General features: G+C 40.3%; 1 protein-coding gene across 1 annotated transcript in view; it reads right to left on the bottom strand.

Annotated features, from left to right (window-relative positions):
• Positions 1–12,110, bottom strand: part of ip6k1 (inositol hexakisphosphate kinase 1) — a 34,859-nt gene extending 22,749 nt beyond the window's left edge. Inside the window, exon 1 of the mRNA XM_080423975.1 lies at positions 11,949–12,110. The gene's annotated coding sequence lies outside the window, so the exon portion shown is untranslated. The remainder of the gene's footprint in view (positions 1–11,948) is intronic.
• Positions 12,111–12,149: the final 39 nt, after the last annotated feature.

Raw genomic sequence — 12,149 nt, 5'->3', positions numbered from 1 at the left:
GTTGTTGTCTCCCCTCGCCTGTTACAGTAGCTACTGACAAACTGGTTCACAAACAAATCAAAAGCACTACTCAGATATCAAAGTATTCTTATTTATATTTTTTCAACGGTACTGAATCATCTCCTCTCTGTGTATAAATCTGTGTTATTACTATCAACTCTGATTCCAGTGAATAAACAAATAGAATGTTGTTGAACTGTGTCATTAAAAACATGGCAATAATTGAAAAAGGATGCTTATAAACATAACATTAATAGGCCATATATGAGGGTCTTTTCGATGAGAATGGCAGCAAGCAAGAGGAAGCCTCAAGTAGTGTCTCCTTCTGAGAGAGACAACATCTATAATCCGCTATCAGTGTCTTTACGGGCGTGGCCGCTGGCCTGAAGCAGACAGCCAATCAGCTTGGGACAGTGAGCAGCGCTTACATCATTAATTAGCGTGAGGACAGAGCTAGCATCAGCTCACCCATTCACACTGGCAAACAGATTAGACTGCTATTTCTAGATGCTAGTCCCTGTGTGTGTCAGGAGACATGCCAAGGACTTTCAGTAAGTCTAGTCTAGTAGCTCAACAACACGATGTGACAACCGTATTATTCTATAATCTCGTTCCCTATTGGCTTCCCTGTCACATTGTTTACAAACAAACCTGGACTTACTTGACTGCTACTAATACAGGTGACTAAGGAAAACTCTACAGTACATCTGCTACTGCCAAAGCCTTGGTCATCAGCATGCTCTGTTACCATGGGAACAAACGAGCTCAGTCGTCAATAGACAGCGAATAGAAACTGCATAGAGTAGACAGATGATCTGGTTGAACTGGTTTAAGGCCAGGTCCTAACCACTGTACTAAACCCCATCTCAGTATTTACACCACACTGGATCACTTTCACTGGATTTAAAGACACTGCATATATGAAGTGAGTTACCACTGGGTAATGTAACCATATCACCAAGAATTAAATGTCAAACAATCAACAAAAAAGAAGTATTGTATGTTTAAGTGTAAACTAAAATAATTCACCACCAGAATCATCTCCTCTCTGTGTATTTGACCCTCATTATTCCAAAGTATGATTCCAATAAATAAACAGTAAACACGTGAAGCTACTGTACATTGTTGAATTGTGTCAAACCGTGACAAAAGGAAACATGTTGAATATCAAATATCAAACATAATGAAACCACTTTAATGGTAGGTTTTAGGGAGACCCTCTTCCCTCCCCAGTGTTCCCACAACTTAAATATACTGAGAAGATACAGCAACATGAAACCTTGCAAGACACCCTCTCCACCAACTGAGGCTATTCCTTGAGACACACATCCTGTTTTTTGACCCTTCTCCGAGTCAAACAAGAGAATCACGTGACGTTGATCCCCTTCCCCTATTCACCCATACTAGGACATGACGTATGTGTAAGCAGAGTGCAGTTTTTAGTTTTCATATCTGATGCAACACACTGCAACATACTGTACGATATGAAATACATCAAACTTAGGGTATAAAGCGCTTTTCTGGATACACAGATGCTTTACAAAAACCTTACAATCAAACTGTCCACTGAAATCAACACTAGAATCTACGGTGCACTAATTTTGCAAGCCAATCACATTATCACACGACTCCCCAGATCATGTGCAACTACTCTGGCTGAGATTGGTGAAAAACGAAAAATCATGTTTTCCTCTTACACGTACAGAACATCGCACGATTGCCTTTGCTTTATTACTTGCTAGGCGAGCAGTTTTGCTCACTTGGAAGGATGCTGCCCCGCCCACAGTCGTCCAGAGGCTTCGGGGACATAATGGCTCGTCTTAAAGCTAGAGATGTTACGACTTTCAATTGCTAGATCTGAGCAGAAATTCTAGAGCGCCGCGTTTTTGGAAACTCGAGCACCTTGGCGTTGCACAGGGCATTTACCTTGTGCTCGCGCATGCACGCAGTGGTGGAAAGTAACTAAGTACATTTACTTAAGTACTGTACTTAAGTACAATTTTGAGGTATTTGTACTTTACTTGAGTATTTCCAATTTCCAATACTTTTACTTCTACTCCACTACATCTCGGAGGCAAATATTGTACTTTTACTCCACTACAATTATTTGAAAACTTCAGTTACTAGTTACTTTGCAGATATAAACTATGATATTATAAAACATACATTAACCACTTTAGCCCTGTTTTATACCTAGGCTATTTGAAAATAGCAGATCTACAAGCTCACAACGCGTCGCAGCGCGACGCGTTGTGAGCTTGTAGATCGGCTATTTTCAAATATTTAGTACTTTTACTTTTGATACTTTAAGTACATTTTGATGCCAATACTTTTGTACTTTTACTCGAGTACATTTTTTATTCTGGACTTTTACTTGTAACAGAGTATTTTTATATTGCAGTATTGGTACTTTTACTTAAGTAAAGAATTTGAGTACTTTTTCCACCACTGGTCGTGAGGTGCTTTCCTCTGCCTGCTGAGAGATAAAATATATTCAACTTAGGCACCTGGAAGCGCTGCCAGGAGAACGCCCCGGTGTGTTTTCAGCCGAGAAAAAAAAAGGCTCCCGTGAACATGTGAAGCGGCCCGTTAGGCCACCATGAGGCAGATTTGAACAATTTGGGGTGAATGTTCTTTCTTGGCCTACTGGGAGTGTGCGTGTAAAGGTTTGCACCGATCGGTCCAGCGGTGGCCGAGATTAGCATCTCACACACACACACACACGCACGCACGCACGCACACACACACACACACACACACACACACAGTGGTGGAAAGTAACTAAGTACATTTACTTAAGTACTGTACTTTTTTACAATTTACAATTTTGAGGTATTTGTACTTTACTTGAGTATTTCCAATTTCCAATACTTTTACTTCTACTCCACTACATCTCAGAGGCAAATATTGTACTTTTTACTCTACTACAATTATTTGAAAACTTTAGTTACTAGTTACTATTCAGATATAAACTATGATATAATGAAACATACATTAACCACTTTAACCCTATTTTATACCTAGGCTATTTGAAAATAGCAGATCTACAAGCTCACAACGCGTCGCATCGCGACGCGTTGTGAGCTTGTAGATCGGCTATTTTCAAATATTTAGTACTTTTACTTTTGGTACTCGAAGTACATTTTGATGCCAATACTTTTGTACTTTTACTCAAGTAAATTTTGAATTCTAGACTTTTACTTGTAACAGAGTATTTTTATATTGCAGTATTGGTACTTTTACTTAAGTAAAGAATTTGAGTACTTTTTCCACCACTGCACGCACACACACACACACACACACACACACACACACACACACACACACACACACACACACACACACACACACACACACACACACACACACACACACACACACACACACACACACACACACACACACACACACACACACACACACACACACACACACACACACACACACACACACACAGTAGGAGAGAGACAGCATGAAATCGCAGTGGGAGACACTGTGGGAGACAGCAGAGAGGGAGACAGTGTAGAAGAGAGACAGTAGGGAGGCTGAGGGGAGACTGACATTAGGAAAGCTTAAAAGGACACAGTGAAGGGGAGACAGACAGTAGGAAATCTTAGAAGGAGAGAGAGCGACAGTAGGAAAGCAGAGAGACGGTGTAGGAGAGACAGACAGTGGAAAAGCTGAGAAGGAGACATAAAGGAGAGATACAGTAGGAAAGCTGAGAAAGAGACTGAGACTGAGAGAAGACTGTGGTGGGATCTAATCCCAGATAAAACCATCATGTGTCCTGTAGAATGTTGTGTGCTCAGTGTGTTATTGAAATGAAGCAGAACTACAGAAATAAAGGCTACTGCTGACGCACACCATCACATACACAAATGTGAGTGCAAGACATGCAAACGAGTGCTCGTTTGCATGCCTTGTGCAGATTTGCGTTGAGATGTACAGTACATAACTCCCGACTACAGTATAGAAACACTCAGTCTATAAGACACAGATGAAAGGAAAATAATATCTCCTGATTCAATAAAATAAAACACAGAAAACATGGAAGCTCATTGTTGAATTGAAATCATGATAATAGGCACTTAGGCAGAGATATTTATTATGTAATAAATTAAGACAATGACTACAGCCCAACCGATGCCTGACTTTTGGATCGGATACCAATCCCGATTTTGGTGCGTCCTAGACCACACATTTGGTTCACATCAGCTGCATGATTGCCGATACCAATGTCGTAAAGAAAAGTCGAATAATGACACATCGGCCAAACTAATTTATCGGCTGGGGCATGATATGAATCCATTAGCCCTCCAGACAGTTAACATCTGTCTGATGGTGAACCAACAGAGGCGCTTTGCCAGCCAGCCAGAGCATAAAATAAACCAGCCGCACTTCTCTTGGTTTCCTGTCTGCTAAATATTTACAGCTGACTTTGTTTGGCTCTGCTAAAGCCACTTAGCCATAACACTGACTGCATTCACTGGGTAACTAGTATTCACTGCCTTTTTGTTAAAATATTACAACAAAAAAAAGAAAGTCATGTCAATGTTCTTATTTTTAAATATGCAAACAGAAGTTAGATTTTCATTAGTAGCTCACTTTTCCTGATTAAGGGGTTGTTGTTTTGTTTCCTTTAACCTGTAAAGCCCTTTGAGATAGCAACTGTGATTAAGGGCTAATAATAAACTTGACTTGAATTAACACTGTTACATCCACTTAGGTTGCTAAGGTTGGAGAAACATAATATGCATTCATATCGTTATACTAATTAGTTCCTCCGGCCGAAGGGTGAGAGCTTTGTGTGTGTGTGTGTGTGTGTGTGTGTGTGTGTGTGTGTGTGTGTGTGTGTGTGTGTGTGTGTGTGTGTGTGTGTGTGTGTGTGTGTGTGTGAGAGAGAGAGAGAGAGAGAGTCCGGAGCTAATCTAACAGTTTTTATCAACTATGTTATTTAAATTTTTGTGACTTAATATATCCTACATATAATCCTACAAGTTAAGAAAACTATGTCCGTCAGTCAGTCAGTCACACACACACACACACACACACACACACACGGAAAGACCGTCTGTCCCGCATGCTTCTCCTCAGTGGCTTGAGCAATTGATCTCAACTTGCACAAGGGCATTGACCATTAGCATATGCACAAAATTATGACTTTCCCAAAATGTAAGCTGTTTATTAGCGTTTTTGTGTAATCACCAGAGATTGCCAGTTCGGCCTATGGGATCGTCTTCTGTCATCATGGTTATAGCCCATAGCCTATGGAATCTATAGCCGCATCTGCGCATGCGCTGAGTTACTGCGGCCGGCCAGAGCCATAACTCAAAGTCTACAAATACTTTGAGTGCACACATCCCCGGGTATGGACTAGTATTGTATATTTTTGTGATTTAATATTTTCTATGATGCGCATGCACCCCACACACACAAACACCAAACATCACACATGCCGCGCACGCATTTGAGTGTGTCCATTCCATGTCTCTATCTTCACTCCTGCTTGGATGACTTCAAAATACATGTGGACTCAAGCAGCTGCAAGTTTGCCATTGATTTCCTGTCGCTGTTGGACTGGTTCAACTTCACACAGCATGTTCAAGGTTCCATCCACACCAAAGGTCACATGCTGATACCAACCCACATGCCTCGGTTCCCCCTGACACCATGGCGGATGGCCCAGTAGCCCTCTAAAATACTGCCTTATCCCTCAGCTTTGACTCTCTCTCACCCCCTCAAAACCTGAACGATCTCCTTCGCCCGTCCTGCACCTGGTTCACCACCAACTTCACACCATGAGGGCAGGGATTCCGCCAGACCAATTCAGTCTAGGCACACCACCGAGACTTAAACGGTCAGCACCGAGACTTAACGTCAGAAACATATCCCACTATGGCTCTGTAATATGCTATTTTTGGGCGGTGAAACCGCCCCTATAAGTGAGATTTGGAAAAATGTACATTTTCCTGCGCTGTGATCTGGGCCCAGGAAATTTATACAATTATCCTGCGCTGTGATTGGCCAATCACAGTCTATTCAGGACTGTGATTGGCCAGTGTCACATGACACATGTGCATAGCCCTATATAAGAAAACATAACTTGAAAAAAACCAAATATTGGTTTTTTTCAAGTTATGGTTTCGTCCATCATAAAGAGTGTTTCAATAAATGTATTTATCTTTTGTACATGATTGGTTGACTCCATTCAGTATTGTGATTAGCTAGCAAGACACCGCCCACTTCACACAGGGTGTGATTTTTTTAAAAGAGTGTTAAGTTTTCATGTTTGCTACACTTATAAAATAAGTGTGAACCCATAGTCATATGGTGGTATACTGAGGTATGACATTTTGTCCATATTGGGCAGCCCCAGCATGCGCAGGGATATGCACCCCCCTCCTGTAGCACCTAGTTTTGTCCTGCAGTAAACTCTGAAGAAGGCCAGCGGTCGACAGTGGAGAGGCTATGCAGTGATGTTGAACAGTGGGCGTCCTGCATCTCTGACGCACAATCACATTATTAAAGGACCGCTTCAGCCAATTTCAACTTATCTTCATATAATTGGTCCACTCCACACCATTTCTGTCTAAATTAGCTCTGTGTCTCACTCTCAGAGAGAGGTCTGTGTGGAGTGTGGACAGTTCAAAAACCTGCCTACCAATGACATCATCGGTAGGCAGGTTTGGTTCAACCAAAATGAAAACGACATGCAAAAAATGTATATCAATATCCATTCCACTTTGGCTGTAACAAACTTTAATTCACAAACCAGTATAAATACCTTGGACACACGTCATTTTTACATGGGACATCAGTGCTGGCAGACTCGGCAAGTAGAGCTTTAGGAGGCGTTATTGGAAAAACCAAGATCTTAAGATATATGGGATATGCTACATATACTCAGCAGTCATGTGTTTGTCCTATCTCGGATTACACCTCTGGAGTTTGGAGAGTCAGGTACTTTAACAAAAGTGTAAGCGTGCACAATAGGGCTATTAGATATTTTCTGGGAGTGCACAAATTTGCTCCTACAACTGCTGTTAATGGTGACATGGGATGGATACCGTGTGAAATTAGGTGGTAAACCTTTGGAACAGAATGCTTGAACTGCCAGATGACAGAATGGCAAGTAGGATTTTCAGGTGGGATATTTTAATAGGAGGTTATTGGGCACTGGAATGTTTCATCATCTCCAGTAGGGCTGTGAATCGTCTGCTATCTCACGAATCGATTCGATTCCGATTCTTGGGGTCACGATTCCGATTTTTATCGGTTTTTTTCAAAACGAACAATTCTCGATTCAAAAGCGATTTTTTTCCGATTCAAACGATTTTCGATTCAAAACGATTCAAAACGATTCTTGATTCAAAACATAGGATTTCAGGATCTACTCCAATCTGTGGTCATGAGAACAGAGTACATTTATGTAGCTTTTATAATTGTAAAGGTTTTATCAACTGATAATAATGTAAACACACGAAGGTAAATCCAAGATATATATATACACTTTTTTTTTTTTTTTTGAAAATCGATTTAAAAAAAATGAGAATCGATTCTGAATCGTCCAACAGTAGAATCGCGATTCGTATCAATTTTTTCCGACACCCCTAATCTCCAGGAGCATGGACTTGACTCGAGCATCTCTACATCCACAGGAGGGTGAATGTGGGGATGTTAAAGGAACTGGCCATGATAAAATATAGAGGAAGAAATCGATGACAAACCTAAATTACGTATACAGTCAGTTTAAAAACTGTGTATGAATGTGAAAAATATGTTGTGTATGATCTATCTAAGAGCCAGTGATCTCTGTGTGCACAGTTTCGCTCGGGAATATTGCCACTACATATTGAAACAGGATGGTACAGGATGAAACCCACTTTCTATTGTACTGCCCATTTTATAATGATTTTAAAAAAAAACACTCTTTGACAAAGTACATGTACTGTAGGTCTGTCCCTGGATAGCGATTTGGTTAAATATTTATTTGATAACCATATACTCGCATTTAAAATTGTATCCATAAAGCCTGGAACAGAAGAAAACATGCAACTTACGCATAGTGGCACTGTGATGGATCATATCATCGGATTCTTACTCCTAAGGCACTCGAAATACTGTGTTCTTTAAAATGTGTCTGAATAATCCCGTCAGGAACACAGCCAGTCTGGCTGTGTTGAGGCAGCCAGACACGAAAATAAAATTATTCATTCATTCATTCAGCAGTTCCATTTCTGCTATTCAGAGCAGAGGAAAGGTACTGGAAGCAGACAGCTGGCTGGATAGAGCAATAGAATCTATGATGGAATGATTTACCGATATCAAAGCTTTAGCACAACAATGGTTTGCCTCACTGGTGAAAGAATAAGATTACAACAACCTCCCAATCCAACAACATTCATCTGTAATTTGTAAATGCACTGGAATACTTTGAAATCCATCAAGCTGGAAAGCATCCGACAGCACATCCACAGCATTGTAATAAACCAACAGTAAGGAGTATGCCTACCAGTATCAGATCCTAGATAAGCAAAAGCAGAATTATTTAGGGGGTAGAAAGGACAAGGAAGGACAGAGGAAGGACAGAGGACGGACAGAGAGAGAGAGAGAGACAGAGATAGAGAGAGAGAGACAGACAGACAGACAGACAGACAGACAGACAGACAGACAGACAGACAGACAGACACACACAGACAGACAGAGAAAGAGCGAGAACTTTTAAGAAGGGGACAGAATAAGAGCAAGCAATAGAAGCTACAAAAAAACAAAAAAACATACTGTAGTGGTAAAAAACCTGTGTGTGTGTGTGTGTGTGTGTGTGTGTGTGTGTGTGTGTGTGTATGTGTGTTTATTTATATAAATCATACAATATGTAAACCCAGCAGTGACTAGATGGTTTATTATGATTATCCTACAGAGCTATCCACATTCAAAATATTACAGTTTTTATATCAGTCAGGCTGCTAAACACAGTCAGACACACTCATACACAAATTCAGTTAACATTATTGAGTATTCAAACTGCTGTAAAGCAACATATTTTCTTTTTTTCCTGTAATATGTTTGTGTTTTTTATTTTATTTTGTATATTCTTAACATTGTAAGGTGCTACTTAAATAAAGTGGTTTGTTCTTATTAGGATATTATACACATGAGAAGGAGGAGATGAGGAGAAGATGGAGGAGAGAAGAGAACTACAGAGACAATATGAGCTAAATACACAGAGAGAGAGAGACAGAAGGAGGTATAGACAGACAGACAGACACACACACACACACACACAGTTGCGTGTAGTTAACAATAACATGACACTAACAAAACAATGATGTAGGGTCACAACCCCAAGTTAAGACAATGAAGATGTTTTCCTCTGTTCTAGAACAGCCTCATAATAGCAGAGCAACACTGAATCAACTGTCTCTAAAGCCAAACTAACAAATCCAACAGTTAGCAGAAACACATGCATGGATCGCCCCCTCTTCATTATTATCCCCACATTGAACATCATTCAAGAGAAAGTGAGTCTGAATAATGTTTCATTGAACAATGTTGATTTAATCCAACTAGTCTCTCAACCAAACACTTCAGTCTCTTATGAGACGCATCAGAAACTTCACCAACTATGAAGCTAGAAAGTTTCCAATATCGATCTGTGTTCACTGTTCAGTGTTGAGTATTTGACCACACTGAGTCCCAAGACTATATTTTTGTAAAGGTAGAGGCCCCCAAACCAGCAGTATACCCACTATGCATTATGAGCCAGAACCAAACAGAGATGGCCTAAAGTTCAGGGATAATGTTAAATTGGTTGTGATTAGGCATTATATTAGAGATTATTACATTTAGGTATGGGTTTGTTGTTGTTATGGTTAGGGTAAGGATCTGGGAGAGCAGATAGTCTCTGAGCAGAGTTTTTACGTGGAATTATTATCTCTTCCACTTCAACCAATCAAAATCTAATCAAATCTAAAATGGTAGAGCCTAGATTTGACAATCAGACTAGTCTACAGTCAATAGTGCAACCATCACAATTATGTTACTTTTAGCCAAACAGCCTCAACGAGCTCAACACTTATTTGTATTACATTCCGGCAGTGAAACACATTAAAAGACCACTTCAACCATTTTCAACCCATCTTTATGTAATTGGTCCTTCCTAATGCTCATTATAAGATTGCACCATTTCTGTCTACTCACTGTCTACTGTCTTTGTTTCTTTTAGCCCTACAATGGCTGACATTCCATACATTTTGTGTATTTCATAACACAGCCATAGAACACAATGCATTTTTGTGGAGGGATTAATCTAGGTGGCATTCTAATTTGTACTCACCCAATAATTAATTGTTGTGACTTGGGGTCAGATCTTGTCATCTAGTTGCATATCAATTTGAAATCTGCATGGCAGAAAATGTGTATTTAGTCAATTATCTCCACTTCTCCACAAGATTCAATGTATGTGCAATTTTACTCAGGACATTGAGTGATTTAAAACGAGCGCTCCCTAAAACGAACACCTTAGACAGAAAAGTTCACCCCATGGAGACTTGAATTCATGGATATTTAGATAGATAAGATACCAGTAGGCAGCTGTTCCGGTAGGAGACGCAAAAGAGACTCTTTGTGTCTGCTGGTCATCAAATTATTGGCTTAGGTTAGGAATGCGACAAAAAAAAAAAAAGAAATCCATGAATTCAAGTTTCCATGGGATGACTAATCGACAGAAAAAAAGTCATTTTGGGGGTGAACTATCCCTTTAATCAGATAGGACTTCTCTGTTTCATAAATGGGTCAGTCAATGGAAGGAATTTCAATTTAGAGGTTATGGTTTAAGCACCAATGCACCAGTCAGTTTTTTTATCCCATACCTATGAGCTCATTGGAGGAAGTTTACATGTAGTGCCAATGTGAATGTTGTCCCATCGAGTACAGAGAATGTTGTCTGAGTGAATCCCATGGACATTCTGGACAAGTGGAGGGATATTCTACTAAACACATGTTCTGCCATAACAGATATGCTAATGAGAAGATCTGACCCCAAGTCACAACAATTAGATATTGGGTGAGTACATGTTGAGTGCAACAATTAAAACACATAAACATATCTGTATTCCATAACTGTAGCCTATGGCTACAATTATGGAATTCAGATATAAACCTATACTGATATTTCATACAGCCATTCTAGGGCTGTGGCTGTGTGTGTGTGTGTGTGTGTGTGTGTGTGTGTGTGTGTGTGTGTGTGTGTGTGTGTGTGTGTGTGTGTGTGTCAGGTTTGATTAAACTGTATTTAATAGCAATAAGTTGCAATCAGTTAATCAAATTAGTTAAAGCTATACCTCTGTCTCCCATGACAACCAACTAGCCAATTATTGCGTGACCGTCCCTTTGAGTGATGGGGTCTGAGCTCTCTGGCACGTTTAGCTGTCGCTAGCTTCTTGACCTTAGCATGACAGCTATAGCAGCTTAGCTCCTGCTTTACCAAATCTCCAACCAAAGCTATAACTTGGCTCTATTGCTGCTTTTCCCGAAACTTCGGTACATGTGTCATGCGTTTACTGTAAAAAAAAAAAAAAAGACAATTCCCACGTCTTCTCAGCTATGCGCCTGTTTTAAAGTGTGATCTGCTGGGTGCTGCTAGCAGAGCCGTTATCTCGGCATCTTCCCATTGAGTTAGCATGGCTGAGGTAACGTTAGCTAACACGTAGCTGCCGTGTTACGCAGTCGCGAATAACAACAACAACATAATATACGCTACGTTTAAAGCACCTGATCATATATGGGATGTGGTCATTGAAGGGCAGGCCATGCCAAATACTGAGAATGTACATTAAAAAAAAACAATATAACATTGACAAAGCTGACTGTAAATAAGTAGAAGCGGTTTGCTTCACAGCAGTTCAGCAAAACGTGAATAGAAGTGAACTGTCAAAATAACAACTCACCCGTTCATCAGCAGACCGTTAATCCTGTGTCTTTATTATTTCTATCGGTATTGTTTAATCACAGAGACCCCAGGGGCGCCGATCCTCCAGTGGTTGGGGGACTCCTAAAGGGCTGAATAACATCCCAGTAGAGCCGCTATAACGTTACACATCCAGTGCGGGTGGAGTATGTGTGGTAGAATGGTGGTGAGGCTGATCAAC

This window comes from Gymnoscopelus braueri (assembly GCF_963280865.1).
Source record: "Gymnoscopelus braueri genome assembly, chromosome: 3".
NCBI lineage: Eukaryota > Metazoa > Chordata > Actinopteri > Myctophiformes > Myctophidae > Gymnoscopelus > Gymnoscopelus braueri.
This window is presented reverse-complemented; position numbering and strand designations above follow the sequence as displayed.